The 20,268-nt window shown below is 33.7% G+C and overlaps 2 long non-coding RNA genes across 2 annotated transcripts in view; one reads left to right on the top strand and one right to left on the bottom strand.

The window, feature by feature from the left end:
* LOC309622634 overlaps positions 1–20,268 on the bottom strand; it is a 442,022-nt gene that overhangs the window by 118,778 nt on the left and 302,976 nt on the right. The window lies entirely within an intron of this gene.
* LOC309622596 lies at positions 6,828–10,652 on the top strand. Its single transcript, XR_014241013.1, has 2 exons — positions 6,828–8,117; positions 8,424–10,652. It is a non-coding gene; the product is annotated as an uncharacterized lncRNA (long non-coding RNA).

Here is a 20,268-nt window from a genome sequence, read left to right as displayed (position 1 = left end):
TGGCTGGATTGTATGACAGGTGTCTGTTTACATGTTAAGAAACTGGCAAATTATTTTCCAGAGTAGTAAGAAAATTTTACATTCTCATGACCAGGTTTGAGAGTTCCCATTCCTCCATATGATTACTAAAACTTCACATGGTCAGTCTCTTTGGTTTAAGTTATTGTAATTGGTGTGTAGGGTGTGTACTGTTATCTCATTTTGCTTTAATTTGTACTTTCCTAATAACTATTGATATTGATAGTTTTCCAATGCTTATTTGTCATTTATGTATCTTCTATGGTAATGTGCCTATTCAAATTTTGGTGCTTTTTAAAATATTTGGGTGTTTTGTTTTCTTATAATTGAGTTTTGAAGGATTTTTTATACTCTAATTTGGATACAAATTCTTAATCAGACATATGATTTGTAAATATTTTCCCTAGTCTCTAACTTTCTAACTTGTGTTTTTATTTTCTTTATAGTCTCTTCCAAAGTGTATATGTAATACACTATTGAGATATGTTTTAAACAGTAATGAGAGTCCATGGCAAGATTTTCAAACACACTGATTCCTGAGCTTTACTTCTACAGATACTGGGTCTAGGGAAGAGGCTACGGGTATGCATTAATTTGGTTGAAATGTATATTCTTCATTTTAAAATCATGTAATATTGATTAATTTGTTGTTTAATCCACTTGATTAAGATGTAATTTACATAAAATAAAGTTCAGTGATTTTAAGTTTAGAGTTCAATGTGTTTTGATAAACATATACTCTTGTGTAACTACCACCAAAATCAAGATATAAAATGATGACATCTCCCAAAAGAGTTCCCTCTTGCCCCCAGGTAATCACCAATACCCTATGTCATGCAGCCAACATTCCACTTAATCTACAGATTTGACATTTCTATAAAATCATACAAATATAATCATATAATAGTATTTTGTGTCTGCCTAATTTCACTTAGCATAATGCTTTGGAGATTCATTCATGTTGGTGGTGGTATCAACGTTTTGTTCCATTTTTGTTGCTGAGTAGTATTTACAGTATTGCTATAACACAGGTTTTGTATTCTTCCATGACTATTAGACATTTGGTTTGCTTCCAGGTTTTGGCTATTATGAATAATGTAGAATACTTGCTTACACATTTTTTGTGTTAGCATATGTCTTTATTTCACTTATATATCAATGATATATCTGTGATATATGAGAGGTCAAATCAATCCACATATTTTTAATACTTGTTATTATCAGCATTTCTAATTGTAGATATTCTAATGAGAGTGTAGTTGTATCTCTCTGTAGTTCTTGTTTGCATTTGCCTAATGGCTAACGATTTTGAGTATCGTTTCATATGTACCTCTATATAACTTTTTCATAATAGAGCCTATATAAATATTTAGTCCATTGAGATTAATTCTTTCGGCTTTTTGTTATTCATTTGTACGAGCTCTTGACATTTTTAGATACAAGTCCTTTATCAGATATATGTTTCACAAATAATATCTCCCATTCTGCAACTTATGTTTTCATTTTCTTACTGGTTTTCAAAGAGTGTAAGTTTTAATTTTGATGAAGTCTAAGAATCTATGTAATTCTGGTATGGTTCATACTTATTTTTAATATCCCAAGATAATGTTGTCTAAGCCAAGTACACCCATATTTTATCATAATTTTCCTCTCGTAATTTCATAGTTTTGACTCCTACAGTGAGATCTCTATTCCATTTTTGGTTAATTATTTTAAAAAACAGTTTGAGGCATGGGTCAAATTCATTTTTTTGTCCAATGGCTATCTGTTTCAACATTATTTGTTGAAACATGTACCTGTTCTCATTGTTTTGACACACTTGTTAAAAATGAATTGATTATATCTGTATATTTCTCAACTTCTCATTTCTGTCCTTAATGTCAATACCATCCTGTTTCATTAGTGCAGGTTTGGAGCAATGCTAAGGTAGTTTAGATCTTCTAATGTTGATCTTTTTAAAAAATATTGTGTTATTCTAGCTTTTTTTTTGCATTTCTGTATAAGTTTTAGAATCAACCTGTAAATTTCTGCAAACAAAAAAAGCTTGCTGAATTCTGACTGGGCTTTGGGTTAGCTGATTGATAGCTTAACTGTAGTGAATCTTCTAATACATGAAATCTTACAAATTTGTAGGTCCATATTCTCCCTCTGTATTTTATGTTATAGTTATTATATGTAGTAAACCTATGTGAATTAAGAAACTCTAAGACTATCTGCTAATTTTCACTTTAAACAGCCATGTGCTTTATAACAAGGTAAGAGGAAAATGGCCAAAAATAATCTCTTGCAATTTACCCACCCAGTTATTTACCATTTCTGATCTTCTTCTTTATTGTTTTCCCTGAGGATCAGAGTTTCCAAGTTGTATCTTGTCCCATTAAGCTGAAGAGCTTCCCTTTAGAAATTCTGCTGGCCCAAAAAAAAAAATTAGATTTTTATCTGAAAATGAATTCATTTAATTTTTAATCTTGAATAATATTCTTTGCTGGATATAAAATTCTGGGTTGATGGTTTCCTTATGGTGGTGATTACATGATTATATATGATAAATAAGGACTGTTATATGAATATCCATTGCATCAATGATCCTGTAATTTGTTTGAGGTATATATGGTGAGTGGTTTCAGCTCAGTTGTTCCTAACTCTTCAAAACAGAGTGTTAAAATTTCAACCCTTATCAAATAGCTACATGCAGTTGACAAACTCTCCCTATTAAAGGGGTTATATAATATAGTTTCATAAACTATGCCTCACCCTAATAGTCAACATCCAAATTTTACCTTTTTAGTTTATATTTTTTAGTCATTCCCAAATAAGCTTTGCCTGTTCTATGAATACAAAGGTTATTATATCATATTTACATATATATTTCTGTTCTCTAGAAACATGGGAATTTATTATTATAACTGTTATTATTGTTGATTTGTAGATAATGCAAATCTCTAAGAAAGTTTAAGGTTACTAATTTATCACAAAGGGTTTATTCAAATATACTTAAATCAAGATGCATCATTTCTACAAAATAATTTTTTAAAAAATCCTCCTTTGGCAGTGAAAATCTGGGTTACAGCTATTAAATTCTGTCTTTTAACTTCACAGTTATTTTCTCAACTAACAGTAAGTGGAACTTTTATAGTGATAGTCACATTAAGAAAGATGAGAAAAGGAATGGTATCACTACTTAAAATAATGATGGTTAATCAAATGCTAGCAAGGATATGATGATGTAGGTATCTTAAAGATTGTAAACTTCAGTGTATATTGGTAGAACCTATCTGGAAAGACAGTCAGCTGGCTTCAAGAGCCTTAAAATGTTCTTTTAAGAAACAATTCTAATGAAACAAAAATATGAGATAAATTTTATGAAAAAAGATATTCACATCTTGATGCATCTATGATAATGAGGATTTGGAAATAACCTAAATAAACAATAAAAATAATAAACCATCATATAGTTATACAGTGAAACATTATGCATATATTAAAACATTGCCTTAAATATGAAGTGGCATAATAACCAAAACCATAATAACAAACAGATAATATTAACAAAAATGGCAAACACACTTATGAAATATTTCCCATTCTTTCAGCATCAAACATTGCCCTACCTGGAATGTACAAAATAAATGTTTTTTGATTGAACATTGAAATTGGCATCCAATGTTCATTATTTTAATAATTTCAAGAGAAGAAAGCTTATCACTTCCAATATTTATCCATATTCCAGCTTAGCTGGGATTGTAAGTTTCACTGACAATTACTACAAACCATTCAGGTTCATTTCTAAACATAAATATTTGATTTAAAAAGAATTACCTCCACACACTGAAACACACAGGTGTTTGGCATCAGTAATGTGGTCACTGAAGGACAGAAGAATGAAGTCAAAGTAAATTAGCTTAAGGAGGATTGTTTTAGAAATCACAATATAAAAAAAACCACTATCAATTATTATAATAAACATTTATATGAATAACATTTTTATACATCTCCTCATATGGTCTCCAATCTTAAACAGAACATTGACCGAGAACATATTATTATCATTATTTATAAACTAGACACAATCCTTGAGTGTTTAGGTGATTTTCTCAGTCATACTTCTAAAACCGCTGTGTACAAATAAGATTCAAACACCTAAGCCCTATTTTGTTAAACACCTTGTTCCAACAACTGGAAATGTAGAAAAAGAAGAGAACATGGGGGTGGAGGGGGGGCGAAAGTTCCTTATTGTCTGAAGCGCTGACTTCCAGATTATGGCAGATTTTAGAATCTGTCACCACTGGAAAGGTACTTTATTGATTATGCGATTGTTCAACTGTTTTCTTGTTTACTTTTTTGTCTTTTTATTTTATTAAGTAATAAATACTGTTACATTACCAAATCACATCACCATGATTCTTTTGTTTAAGGATAAATAAAATACTGTCAATCCAAAATATTTCTGCTTCACAAAGTAAAAACTGTTTCAATCCTAAATTCAAATTAATAGTGTGAAAAATTTCAAGCACTGAGAATGTTTTCAATATTTTCTTTTGATCCTAAATTAGGTTAAGATGATGAGCAAATCAGGCACTTTGATCAACACCAATCGAGAGGAATCAAATTTGAAGCTTTAAACTTGATGCTTTAGACTTGATTCTTTAAATTTAAGGGCAGGAAATCCACCGTCTATGATTTAGAAATTCTGTGACAGCCAAAATGCCATGCACAAGTAAAATCTCACTATAGAACATGACCACATGTATTCAAAAGTGCAAAGGAAGCAAGTTAATAAAATGGAAGAATGGTAGGACCTGTATATGTTTTAAATGCAATTCATCATTAGAAATAGCAAATATATGTTTAAGCAAAGGTCTAAAAAGGTATGCTTGTAATAACTTCAGAGTTTTGATGCTGTAAAATGGAAGCCCCTTCATCTCCTAGCTTCTTTTATATCAAAAGCTAGATAAGAGGAATACAAGATCAACATAACACAGTGCTTTTGGACCTGATGTAAATTTTTTGAAAAAATTTTATTCATTTATTTATTTATTTTTGGTTGTGCCGGGTCTTAGTTACGGCACGTGAACTCTTAGTTGCGGCATGCATGTGGGATCTAGTTCCCTGACCAGAGATCAAAGCCGCGTCCCCTGCATTGAGAGGTGAATTCTTAACCACTGCGCCACCAGGGAAGTCCCTGGATCTAATTTAACTTTGAGGCTTCTTGTCTTGATTTGAATAAAGCAACCACATTAGGAGATCCAAATATCTTGAGGAAAAAATATCTTGAGGAAAAAAATAAAGTCTTCTCATTTGAAGCCAGTAGTTTTTCCTTCATTCCCTCCTGTTCTGCAAAAGGCCTCACATTTATTACTCCTATGTAAAATTCTATACTCCTATAATCTACATACTTCCAGTTTTGAATCAAAGAGCTACCATCTGCAACTTTCTTCATCTTTAACAGCAAATTTCATTTCAACATGCTTCTTGATTGGCTTAATGGAAAGTAAAAGATAGGTAACCATTACACTCAGTCTGAGATATGAAAAGCTAAAAATACTCATAAAGTTAACAAAATGTCCTCCTTCAGAGCTTAGCTCCAAACACCTTTAGAGACTGTCTGCCACTATCTCAATTTTCATGTTACATAAATCTCTAACCAATCGCTTTTTAACCAGAAAGTCTTTAGAGCAATTCCATATAACAGCAGGGAAGGTGACCAGGTGTAATTAACAACTTTCTTGTTCAATTTCTTTTAGAGCAAGAAAATTATTCAAATTCATCTTAGCCTCTTACCTTGATGTTTATTACAGCAGATGAGATTTCCCCTCCGGGTAACCAGTGTGTTATTGCTCTTTTCATACTAAACTAATTTTCTGTTATACCTACATTAATTTTTCCCTTCTTTCTTCCTTCTTTCCTTCATTTCTCTCCCTCCCCTCCTCACCCTTACCCCGGCCTCTCTCCCTTCCTCCCTCCCTTCCTTCCTTCTTTTTTCTTTCTTTCTTTGTCAGCATTTTAAAATTCCATATTTTATATATCCAAAAATCTCAAACAAGTATACAATTGATTCATGAACTGATAATCTGTTTAGTTTTTAACAACTTAAATTTAATCTCAGTGTATTTATACATCTTCTGGGTTAAAAAACTGTGCTCTGTAACAGGTGAAAGGTGTTATAATTAACTGTATATACAAACAAGCTTCATGGGGTTCAAGCCAGATATCTGTGATATTGATAGTAACTAAATAAATATTTTTATTATTTAAGCTTCATCATCAATATTGGACCTATGATTTTAGGAGTACTCTATAATTTTCTCATTTAAGCTATCTTAACAAATAATATGAGTAGACATATAATTGCTTTCAACTAGAATGCAATGGTTTTCTCTCCCTTAGCCTAATTTGTAGTTTTTACATTAAGTTAATAAATATTTCAAAGTAAAAGCATCAGTTGTTATTTTCACATCGTAATACTCAAGTCCCTGAACTAATATTTCTGATTTTTTCCTTACTTTTTTCAGGAAATAACAGAAGGGTGTGTGGAAAAAGAATACACAAATCCAACAACAATAACAACTACCACAACAAAACTTTTAGAAGTGATATTTATGATACTTCTAATTTGAGTAAAAGCTTTCTTTCAACGTGATTTTTGAACTTCATCAAGCCCTTTTTGCTTTACTTGTAAAGCAGCACGGAAAAAGAATGCCAAGGACATATATGCAAAAACATTGGTCTACTACTTTCAAAAGTTGATCTTCTAGTGGAAGTATTTCTACATATTTCTACATATACTGTATGTATTTCTACATACAGTCTTTTAAAAGAACTCTGTTTATTTTTAGATAAACACATGACTTTCAGAAAAATACCAAGCAGCTTGAAAAAATGAAAAAGGAATTACAATATCATTTGAAATCTCTTTACTCACAAATAATCACAATGAAGATTTTTAAGCAAAATTATAGACATTTCTCTTTGCCTATAAAGAGCTACATATTAGAAAGAACTTAATAAAATGCAATTGGATTATACTTGCTTATAAAAATGAAAAAAATACTCAAATGCATTACATTCCTTTGTAAGACAAAAGAGTTTGGAGAAACTGCTGAATTTCAGATAAGTATTTTCTTAACAAGGAATATGTATATACACAATACACCTCTAAAGTTTAAAAGGATTAAAACAATAAGGCATTTGATTTCTCTAAGTGCTATATGTTACACATTTAACTATATCTATAAATTTTATGCTATAAAACAGAGAAGATTGTGAAATTAACATCTCACATTCTCCTACTTATACTATCCTGTCTCCTATAATAAACTGTCAAAGTGTAAAACATTCTTTTCTATATTCTTTTCTGCAATCACCACAGTTTATACTAAACTAATTCAATATTCAAAATTTGTTTGTGGTTGTTATTGTTGTAGTTGTTGTTTTCCTGTGAGGGGATATGCATGATTTTTGTTGTTGTTTACAAAGTTTAGAAAACTTTACTAGAGTTTATCACCATGCTGATTATTTTTGTTGTTCACCTGAGAAATGCAGTGCCATTTCAGGATTTTGGAAACACTTTTATTATGTCTTCAAACACTTTCCTGTTTATTATGTTATTTTCATCAAGAAAAATTATAAATATGTTGGAAAAAATTGTTGGCCTTTCAAAAAAGTACCTTAAGGAAAAAAATTATTCTCTTCTATTCAGTTTTGTCTGATTTTGCCTTGTCTTCCCATGTTAGTTATTTCAATTCTTTTTTGCTTTTATTTCTTTCACACGGGCTTCATTTCTATTCCCTACCTTACATCTAAATAGCACCAAATAGTGAATGTGGGTAGGAATATTGAATATTACAAGTCTAGATACTAAGATACCCACCATGAGTATCTATCCTCTCTCTTTCCTTTATCTAAGGAGCGAAAGTGAAAGCCTAGGAGGGAGATAGCAGAGACAAATTAAGGAAGAAACCAACATCTTGACTCACCTCATGGAGGGAAAAACTTAAGAGAGTAGTCTGACCAATACTAAACTGTGATTCAATCAAGAAAGCAACTTTTATTGAGTTAAGCCACTAACTTCCATTAGTTATTTTTATGCCTACATAAAAGTAATTATAGGGCTTCCCTGGTGGCGCAGTGGTTGAGAATCTGCCTGCCAATGCAGGGGACACGGGTTCGAGCCCTGGTCTGGGAAGATCCCACATGCCGCGGAGCAACTGGGCCCGTGAGCCACAACTACTGAGCCTGCGCGACTGGAGCTTGTGCTCTGCAACAAGAGAGGCCGCGATAGTGAGAGGCCCGCGCACCGCGATGAAGAGTGGACCCCGCTTGCCGCAACTAGAGAAAGCCCTTGCACAGAAACGAAGACCCAACACAGCCAAAAATAAATAAATTAAAAAAATAAATAAATAAAGTAATTATAATTGGAATTTAATTTTAAGTAACGAACGTGGTCTATCACTCATAGAAATTTTCTCTCTCTCTTCCTATCTCTCCCTCTCTCTTTCCCTCTCTCTCTCTCCAGTAAACCAATGTGACCTGATTATGTATGTAAAGGGAAATTTCAAAACCCAACAACTCCTCTTTTGTCTGAATTTTCATTGTTTTACTATGACGTATGCTTCCTAATACACACTATAAAGGTATTCAAGAGGATACAAACTAGAATTTATTATGCTTACTGCTTATATATTGCATATATTTTTGTCACTTTAAATGTATTTCTTTGAAATTATTCTATGGATTGTATATAAGGTCTTTAGAGGCCCTGATGCTACACTATCAATTTAGTATTACCTAAGGAGCCTATGTTACCTTTAACCAAAATCAGAACATTTCATCATTACTTTTTTTCTTTGAGATTGTTTCAAGGTTTCACATGAAGTTCTAACCAGTTATTTTCTTCCCTTTGAATTTCAATAGAAAAAATTTCCACCTGTTCTTGACACTTAAGTTATACCTTCCTGATCTGTAGTTTTGTCTTTCAGGTCCTATTTGTTCAATCAGATTGTAAGTACTTTAAGACAGTGACCATGTTTAAAGAATCTGTGTGCCCTGTGGCACTTAACAGATACAACTAGCAAATTTTTGCAAAATGATAGTTGCTACAGCTCCAAAGAGACTCATGTGATTTTGTAGCCTTTGTTTGATCATTTTCCTACAAGTTTATTTTAAATGACCTGCATTCTGATATATGAGCCTGCTACAAAAATGAAATAAGCTTGTTTTTACTTTTTCAGCCTTCTTAGATCATTGGTCTTACCACTACTATAGAGAACTTGTTCAATTATTTAATATTAAGTTTTAAAAATATTGTTTTGTATCTCATCTGTCGTGTGATACAGTTTTACCTTCTTCGTGGACACCTGCCTTTCCTCTATACCCACAGTTCACCCAAAATAATGCACTGAGCTATGACATCAGCTGTCAGTAAAAAGGTTTTTTAAAATATAAATGAACAAAATTATTTAATTACTTGATTGCTGAGTAATTCTATTAGTGATTTGTTTTACTCTATCTTTAAGTATCAATATAAAGGATACATTACTAAATATTTAATATTACTAAAGTATAACTATAAAGGCACATTGTTAGAATTATTGGCATATTTTACCATTATGCTGTTGTGCTTTAGTGATAAGAAAACACATAGAGTTGTTTGAAGTAATGTTTTAGTGCTTTTCTAAGCAAACATATAAACAGAAGACTAAACTACTTTTGTTTTAATCATCATCTGCTAAAAACCTATTTTTGATGTCTTATGTCTGTGTTTATGCCTACATATATTCTCCAGATATATAATTCTATTTATATTCCAGACAGTTTTGCTAAATTAAGAATGGATGATTTATTTTGAGCATTTTACATACATTTTATAAATGCAATGCAGGGATAGCTATCACTCAGAAAACACACACACACACACACACACACACACACACACACACACACACATCCTATTCTTGGACATAGCAGTATACAATATGGGCAGCTGAGAGATGGATTCATTTTAGAAAATCATTACACAAGGTTACACAATTAATTTTAGATAAAGAATAAGAGTCACATGCTTGAGGTTGACAGCTTCATTAGAAACCTAAAACATATTCCTTTCTTCTAAGGAATGTGGTTCAAAAGGACATACAGAAAATATGTTAGCAGGTTTAAGACCTAGTTATAGTCAAAACAGTGTCATTTTCTAATTATATAGAATCATGTTTTCATTTTGTTCCTATTAAAACTACATGAGTTGGATTAGTAAGGGAAAAAGAAGCTACAACAGTTGCTGTGGAAAGAAATTAGTGAAAAGCTTTAAAATTACATTATTACCATCAACATCATCACACCATAGAGAAGAAAAACTGCATCATTATTGGCACTGTAAGTAGAAATAAACTAGTTCAGCCAAGTTGCCTAATTTAGGAATGAACAGTAATAGGGTGAGGTGGCTTAAGGTTTAAGGTGAGATGGTTAAGAGGTTTAAGACGGGTGATTATAGGCACAGCCTTTGTGTAGCACATGTAATATCTTATTTCCTACCTCCCAAGTGAGAAAGAGAAGCTAATTTTATCATGTGACGTACTTCTTTGTTTTTCTGACCCATATTTTAAGCTTCAAGGTAGAAATCTGTCCCAGAGATGAAACTGAAAAAGTCACCTGAGATAACATGTTATCTAGAGTCCCTATTTCAGATTCTGCTACAGAGGTTCAGTGTTTTTAGTTTAGCCATTAAAAGCTCAGCTACGCATCAGGGGAGACTTGTGACATTATTGTTCCTTCTACGACAAAATATCTAGCCATCCTGACTGTAGCCTATCCTCTTCTGGAAAACAGCTCATATCACTAGTGATTAACAAAAAACAAAATCAGAACTTCAAAGAAATAAACTAAGCCTTCTTTTAATTTCTAATTAAAAAAAAACATTGACTGGAATCTAAAACATGAAACAAACAAATGAATATAACAAAACAGAAATGGATCCACAGATATAAAGAACAAACTAGTGGTTACCAGTGGGCAGAGGGGTGGAGGGAGGGGCAAGATAGTGGTAGGGGATTGAGAGGTACAAACGACTACGTATAATATAAATAAGCTACAAGGATATACCGTACAGCACAGGGTATATAGTCCATATTTTATAATACCTTTAAATGGAGTATAGCCTACAAAAATATTGAATCACTATGTTGTACACTGAAACTAATACTGTAAATCAACTATACTTCAATTTTTAAAAAGATATTGAATATATTACATTAGAAAGCAGGGAATTTATTAACTAAATCAGAGAAAAGAGGAAAGTATATCAACTTCTGGGTTGTTTTATATTTTCAGCCTTGAAATTTCTGTGTAGGCTAGTTGCTGTATCTGCCAAGGGTAGTAGGTGGCAGCAAAGAAGCTTCCCTTTGGGGATTTCAAATCATTTTAAAAAGAGTAACTGACAAATCATAATTTACTGATGGCAACAACATAAACTGAGGTGGACCATCAAAATGTGCTGTGCATTGATCCACTGAGCAATTACAGACAGTGGTGAGGTCTGCAGTGAAAGTGCCAGGACATTTGAACCACACTGTTACTTATAGCTTGCTCACACTGGTCTGATCCAAAGTCAGATTTAGCTTATACATAAATTCTGTATATAAAATTATGACTTTAAGAAACTGTTGTTACTAATGGAAATAAAGTACAGAAATTTATAAATGATTTTCATTTCATAATAAAAATTAAAGCACGATAAATTATCCCCACAAAATAATGACTTTACTGCCTCCAGTAAGTATAATTTTCCCAATGACTTAGCCTGAGTTACAAAAAAAATGGGCACAGACATTTTAAAAATGTTGAAATAAAAGTCTTTGGCCTGTCATACAGAGTGAAGTAAGTCAGAAAGAAAAAAACAAATACAGTATGCTAACACATATATATGGAATCTAAGAAAAAAAAAAAAAAAAGGTCACGAAGAACCTAGTGGTAAGACGGGAATAAAGACACAGACCTACTAGAGAATGGACTTGAGGATATGGGGAGGGGGAAGGGTAAGCTGTGACAAAGTGAGAGAGTGGCATGGACATATATACACTACCAAACGTAAAATAGCTAGCTAGTGGGAAGCAACCGCATAGCACAGGGAGATCAGCTCAGTGCTTTGTGACCACCTAGAGGGGTGGGATAGGGAGGGTGGAAGGGACGGAGATGCAAGAGGGAAGAGATATGGGAACATATGTATATGTATAGCTGATTCACTTTGTTATAAAGCAGAAACTAACACACCATTGTAAAGCAATTATACTCCAATAAAGATGTTAAAAAAAAAAAAAAAGAAAGCTGACGTTTTTATCCCCATGTATCTGGGGAAAAAAAAAAAAGTCTTTGGCAAATAACGTTTTGCTTTTTGCTAGGTGAGGTTTATATATGATTATTTTCTTATCTTTCATTTGTTTTGAATTACTTACTATATATTGAGGGCATTTTTTCTTCTTTGTATTTATTTTTAGTTGAAGTATAAGTTACATTAAGTGAAATGCTCAGCTTTTTTTATTATTTTTTAATTTTTTAATATCTTTACTGCAGTATAATTGCTTTACAATGTTGTGTTAGTTTCTGCTGTACAACAAAGTGAATCAGCTATAAGTATATATACATCCCCATATCCCCTCCCTCTTGCATCTCTTTCCTACCCTCGCTATCAAACCCCTCTAGATTCTCACAAAGCACTGAGCTGATCTCCCTGTGATATGCAGCTGCTTCCCACTAGCCATCCATTTTACGTTTGGTAGTGTATATATGTCAATGCTACTCTCTCACTTTGTCCCAGCGTCCCCTTCCCGCCCCCTGTGTCCTCAAGTCCATTCTCTACATCTGCATCTTTATTCCTGCCCTGCCACTAGGCTCATCAGTACCGGTGTTATTTTTTTAGATTCCAGATATGTGCATTAGCATGTGGTATTTGTCTTTCTCTTTCTGACTTACTTCACTCTGTATGACAGAATCTAGGTCCATATACCTCATTACAAATAACTCAATTTCATTTCTTTTTATGGCTGAGTAATATTCCATTGTATATAAGTGCCACATCTTCTTTATCCATTCACCTGCCGATGGACATTTAGGTTGCTTCCATGTATGGGCTATTGTAAATAGTGCTTCAATGAACATTGGGGTACATGTCTCTCTTTTTTTTTTTTTTAAACATCTTTATTGAAGTATAATTGCCTTACAATAGTGTGTTAGCTTCTGCTTTATAACAAAGTTAATCAGTTATACATATACAATATGTTCCCATATCTCTTCCCTCTTGCATCTCCCTCCCTCCCACCCTCCCCATCCCACCCCTCTTTTTGAATTATGGTTTTCTCAGGGTATATGCCCAGTAGTGGGATTGCAGGGTCATATTGTAGCTCTATTTTTAGTTTTTTAAGGAACCTCCATACTGTTCTCCATAGTGGCTGTCTCAATTTACATTCCACCAACAGTGCAAGAGGGTTCCCTTTTCTCCACACCCTACCCAGCATTTATTGTTTGTAGATAATGGCCATTCTGATCAGTGTGAGATCATACCACATTGTGGTTTTGATTTGCATTTCTCTAATGATTAGTGATGTTGAGCATCTTTTCATGTGTTTGTGGGCAATCTGTATATCTTCTTTGGAGAAATGTCTATTTAGGTCTTCCACCCATTTTTGGATTGGGTTCTTTGTTTTTTCTGATATTGAGTTGCATGAAATGCTTGTATATTTTGGAGATTAATCCTTTGTCAGTTGCTTCGTTTGCAAATATTTTCTCCCATTCTGAGGGTTGTCTTTTCATCTTGTTTATGGTTTCCTTTGCTGTGCAAAAGCTTTTAAGTTTCATTAGGTCCAATTTCTTTATTTTTGTTTTTATTTCCATTACTCTAGGAGGTGGATCAAAAAAGATCTTGCTGTGATTCATGTCATACAGTGTTCTGCCTATGTTTTCCTCTAAGAGTTATATAGTGTCGGTGTTACATTTAGGTCTTTAATCCATTTTCAGTTTATTTTTGTGTATGGTGTTAGGAAGTGTTCTAATTTCATTCTTTTACATATAGCTGTCCAATTTTCCAAGCACCGCTTATTGAAGAGGCTGTCTTTTCTCTATTGTATATGCTTGCCTCCTTTGTCAAAGATAAGGTGACCATATGTGCATAGGTTTATCTTTGGGCTTTCTATCCCGTTCCATTGATCTATATTTGTTTTTGTGCCAGTACTATACTGTCTTGATTACTGTAGCTTCGTAGTATAGTCTGAAGTCAGGGAGCCTGATTCCTAAGCTCCTTTTTTCTTTCTCAAGATTGCTTTGCCTATTCAGGGTCTTCTGTATTTCCAAACAAATTATAAATTTTTTTGTTCTAGTTCTGTGAGAAATGCCATTGGCAATTTGATACAGTTTGCAATGAATCTGTAGATTGCTTTGGGTAGTATACTCATTTTCACAATGTTGATTCTTCCAATCCAATAACATGGTATATCTCCCCATTGCTTTTTATCGTCTTTGATTTCTTTCATCAGTGTCTTATAGTTTTCTGCATAAAGGTCTTTTGTCTCCTTATGTAGGTTTATTCCTAGGTATTTTATTCTTTTTGTTGCAGTGATAAATGGGAGTGTTTCCTTAATTTCTCTTTCTAATTTTTCATTGTTAGTGTATAGGAATGCCAGAGTTTTCTGTGCATTAATTTTGTATCCTGAGACTTTACCAAATTCATTGATTAGCTCTAGTAGTTTTCTGGTCGCATCTTTAGGATTTTCTATGTATAGTATCATGTCATATGCAAACGGTGACAATGACAGTTTTACTTCTTCTTTTCCGATTTGGATTACTTTTATTTCTTTTCCTTCTCTGATTGCCGTGGCCAAAACTTCCAAAACTATGTTGAATAATAGTGGTGAGAGTGGCCACCCTTGTCTTGTTCCTAATCTTAGAGGAAATGATTTCAGTATTTCATCATTGAGAATGATCTTGGCTGTGGGTTTGTCATATATGGCTTTTATTATGTTGAGGTAAGTCCCCTCTATGCCCACTTTCTGGGGAGTTTTTATCATAAATGGGTGTTGGATTTTGTCGAAAGCTTTTTCTGCATCGATTGAAATGATCATATGGTTTGTATCCATCAATTTGTTAATATGGTGTATCACAATGATTTGCATATATTGAAGAATCCTTGCATTCCTGGGATAAACCCCACTTGATCATGGTGTATGATCCTTTTAATGTGCTGTTGGATTCTGTTTGCTAGTATTTTGTTGAGGATTTTTGCATCTATGTTCATCAGTGATACTGGCCTGTAGTTTTCTTTCTTTGTGACATTTTTGTCTGGTTTCGGTATCAGGGTGATGGTGACCTCGGAGAATGAGTTTGGGAATGTTCCTCCCTCTGCTATATTTTGGAAGAGTTTGAGAAGGATAGGTGTTAGCTCTTCTCTAAGTGTTTGGTAGTATTCACCTGTGAAGCCATCTGGTCCTGGGCTTTTGTTTGTTGGAAGATTTTTAATCACAGTTTCAATTTCAGTTCCTGTGATTGGTCTGTTTATACTTTCTATTTCTTCCAGGTTCAGTGTTGGAAGGTTGTGCTTTTGTAAGAATGTCTCCTTTTCTTCCAGGTTGTCCATTTTATTGGCATATAGTTCCTTGTAGTAATCTCTCATGATCCTTTTTATTTCTGCAGGGTCTGTTGTAACTTCTCCTTTTTCATTTCTAATTCTGTTGATTTGAGTCTTTTCCCTTTTTTTCTGGATGAGTCAGGCTAATGGTTTATCAATTTTGTTTATCTTCTCAAAGAACCAGCTTTTAGTTTTATTGATCTTTGCTACTGTTTCCTTCATTTCTTTTTCATTTATTTCTGATCTGATCTTTATGGCTTCTTTCCTTCTGCTAGCTTTGGGTTTTTTCTGTTCTTCTTTCTCCAATTGCTTTAGGTGTAAGGTTAGGTTTTTTTACTTGAGGTTTTTCTTGTTTCTTGCATTAGGATTGTATTGCTATAAACTTCCCTTTTTAGAACTGCTTTTGCTGCATCCCATAGGTTTTGGGTCGTCGTGTTTTCATTGTCATTTGTTTCTAGGTATTTTTTGATTTCCTCTTTGAGTTCTTTAGTGACCTCTTGGTTATTTAGTAGTGTACTGTTTAGCCTCCATGTGTTTGTATTTTTTATAGTTTTTTTCCTGTAATTGATATCTAGTCTCATAGCATTGTGGTCAGAAAGGATACCTGATACGATTTCAATTTTCTTAAATTTACCAAGGCTTCATTTGTGACCGAAGATATGATCTATCCTGGTGCGTGTTCCATGAGCACTTGAGAAGAAAGCATATTCTGTTTTTTTTGGATGGAATGTCCTACAAATGTCAATTAAGTCCATCTGGTCTAATGTGTCATTTAAAGCTTGCATTTCCTTATTTATTTTCATTTTGGATGATCTGTCCATTGGTGATAATGGGGTGTTAAAGTCCCCTACTATGATTGTGTTACTGTCGATTTCCCCTTTTATGGCTGTTAGCATTTGCCTTATGTATTGAGGTGCTCCTATGTTGGGTGCATAAATATTTACAATTTTTGTATCTTCTTGTTGGATTGATCCCTTGCTCTTTACGTAGTGTCCTTCTTTGTCTCTTGTAATAGTGTTTATTTTAATGTCTATGTTTTCTGACATGAGAATTGCTACTCCAGCTTTCTTCTGATTTCCATTTGCATGGAATATCTTTTTCCATCCCCTCACTTTCAGTCTGCATGTGTCCTTAGGTCTAAAGTGGGTCTCTTGTAGACAGCATATATATGGGTCTTGTTTGTGTATCCATTCAGCCAGTCTATGTCTTTGGTGGGAGCATTTAATCCATTTACATTTAAGGTAATTATCGATACGTATGTTCCTATTACCATTTTCTTAATTGTTTTGGGTTTGTTATTGTAGGGCTTTTCCTTCTCTTGTGTTTCCTGCCTAGAGAAGTTCCTTTAGCATTCGTTGTAAAGCTTGTTTGGTGGTGCTGAATTCTCTTAGCTTTTGCTTGTCTGTAAAGGTTTTAATTTCTCCGTCGAATCTGAATGAGATCCTTGCTGGGTTGAGTAATCTTGGTTATAGGTTTTTCCCTTTCATCACTTTAAATATGTCCTGCCACTCCCTTCTGGATTGCAGAGTTTCTGCTGAAAGATCAGCTGTTAACCTTATGGGGATTCCTTTGTATGTTATTTGTTGCTTTTCCCTTGCTGCTTCTAACATTTTTTCTTTTTATTTAATCTTTGATAGTTTGATTAATATGTGTCTTTGTGTGTTTCTCTTTGGATTTATCCTGTATGGGACTCTCTGTGCTTCCTGGACTTGATTGACTCTTTCCTTTCCCATATTAGGGAAGTTTTCAACTATATTTTCTTCAAATATTTTCTCAGTCCCTTTCGTTTTCTCTTCTTTTTCTGGGACCCCTATAATTCGAATGTTGGTGCATTTAATGTTGTCCCAGAGGTCTCTGAAACTGTCCTCAATTCTTTTCATTCTTTTTTCTTTATTCTGCTCTGCGGTAGTTATTTCCACTATTTTATCTTCCAGGTCACTTATCCGTTCTTCTCCCTCAGTTATTCTGTTATTGATTCCTTCTAGAGAATCTTTAATTTCATTTTTGGTGTTGTTCATCACTGTTTGTTTGCTCTTTAGTTCTTCTAGGTCCTTGTTAAACGTTTCTTGTATTTTCTCTATTCTATTTCCAAGATTTTGGATTATCTTTATTATCATTACTCTGAATTCTTTTTCAGGTAGACTGCCTATTTCCTCATCATTTGTTTGGTCTGGTGGGTTTTTACCTTGCTCCTTCATCTGCTGTGCATTTCTCTGTCTTCTTATTTTGCTTACCTTACTGTGTTTGGGGTCTCCTTTTCATAGGCTGCAGGTTCGTAGTTCCCGTTGATTTTGGTGTTTGCCTCCAGTGGGTAAGGTTGGTTCAGTGGGTTGTGTAGGTTTCTTAGTGGAGGGGACTGGTCCCTGAGTTCTGGTGGATGAGGCTGGATCTTGTCTTTCTGTTGGGCAGTACCACATCCGGTGGTGTGTTTTGGGGTGTCTGTGAACTTATTATGATTTTAGGCAGGCTTCCTGCTAATGGATGGGGTTGTTTTCCTGTGTTGCTAGTTGTTTGGTGTGGAGTGTCCAGCACTGGAGCTTGCTGGTCGTTGAGTGGAGCTGGGTCTTAGCACTGAGACAGAGATCTCTGGGAGAGCTCTAACTGATTGCTATTATTTGGGGCTGGGTGGTTTCTGGCAGACCAATGTCCTGGCTTGGCTCTCCCATGTCAGAGGCTCAGGCTTGACACCCGGCTGGAGCACCAACATCCTGTCAGCTTTTGGGGAATCTGAGGTCTTCTGCCAGCTTTCAGTAGGTGTTCTGTAGAAGTTGTTCCACATATAGATGTATTTTTGATGTATTTGTGGGGAGAAAAGTGATCTCCATGTCTTACTCCTCTGCCATCTTAAAGGTCCTCCCTTATACTGTAAATGCATTACTTAAAGAAACAGCTAAATAGTGTTATAATGGGATTTGAAATTAATAGCCATAGCCATTTGTGTGTGTGGGTGGGTTTGTGTCTGTTTGAGAGACAGAGAGAGAGAATGAGAAATGGAAATAAAAGATTATACAGAGGGAATCCCAACTATATAATTTTAAATTTACACAAAACAAAAATAAGCACATAAATAATGATTATAATCTTCTATTTCGGACCAATCAGAACCACATAAATAATGATTATAATCTTCTATTTTGGACCAATCAGAACAGAGATGACATACAACTGTTCTTTACCATTCAGCCAGTCAGTCTAGCATGTTGAATTAGTTACACTGCAAACATCTGTGTAGGAGTGATCTCTTCATATTATTACAAACTCTGGTGGAGAATAAAAGGACACAAAAGATGGGCTGATAACTATAGAATATATTCGTTTTCCTAGGTGCCACTACTGAACTATTGCACAGCTTGTAACAGTATGGAAAAATATTTCTAATATAACAGTTTTATGTGGCCCATATAATGGCATTGATGCTGGCCATACTAATATCAGTATCTCTAATTTCTAACCATATTTGCTAGTTTACTCTCCATATTAGCTTCTCCATATTAGCTCTCCATAGTAATATGGAGAGCTAGCTGTTCTCCATATTAATAGACAAGTAAAAATTATAATTATCTTTTTAAAATTTCTTCATAAATTCCTAATAAAAACAAATCGAAGTAGAAAAGAAAGTAGTGTTTTTGGCATTAGACTGCCCTAACTTGTTTCATTACTTTTGCTAATAAGGAGATTCTGATTCCCAAGAACTCTGAGAATACACTTTATTTTGTGCCCCTTTTCCCTGATCTCAGAATGCCAAAAGAAATATCAATGTGGTATAGAAGTAAGCTTTCCATTCACAATAAATAGTATTTTTCTCTTCTTTTATGCCTGTCTTTTATTTATTTTTTCTTCTTTCTATTCAAACAGAAAGTCACAAAAATTATAATCATCCTCATCAGTTCACTCAGTCCCATGTAATTAATTTTTTTTCATCTTGATCTTTTGTTAGCACTTTTATGAATTCATCAGTTTTCCATCAGATTTCTGAAAATGCTTATTCATTCAATTCAGCAGTATAGTCAGTTACCAGAAACCTGTACTTGTCAGTCTTTTCCATGAATTCCTTGAAGATGAAACCCTTTTATAGGAACATTTTTGCAAAAGCATCAGAGTACACCGAGAACTGTATGTAAATGACAAAAGACTTAAAAATGACCATGGTTAAAGATTTGATGAAAGTTCATAATAATGCAATTGGCAAGGAAATTTAGTTATTTCTGAGATATACATTTTAAAGTAATAACTAGAATTACGACTTATAACATTATACCAGAGCATATAAGATTTTTAGGAATTTCATGTAATGTCTGAAACATTTATATTAACATATTTCCATATAAATAACCCAAAGAAAGTTTAGGATTAGTTTTTTTATTTTTTAGTTTTTTAATTTTAATTATTTTTTATACAGCAGGTTATTAGTCATCAATTTTATATACATAAGTGTATACATGTCAATCCCAATGGCCCAATTCAGCACACCACTATCCCCACCCCCCATGGCTTTCCCCCCTTGGTGTCCATACGTTTGTTCTCTACATCTGTGTCTCAACTTCTGCCTTGCAAACCGGTTCGACTGTACCATTTTTCTAGGTTCCACATACATGCATTAATATACGATATTTGTTTTTCTCTTTCTGACTTACTTCACTTTG

The sequence above is a fragment of the Balaenoptera borealis genome (genome assembly GCF_965194805.1).
Source record: "Balaenoptera borealis genome assembly, chromosome: 2".
Taxonomy (NCBI): domain Eukaryota; kingdom Metazoa; phylum Chordata; class Mammalia; order Artiodactyla; family Balaenopteridae; genus Balaenoptera; species Balaenoptera borealis.
Note: the sequence above shows the minus strand (reverse complement) of the source record. Positions and strands in the feature narration are given on the sequence as shown.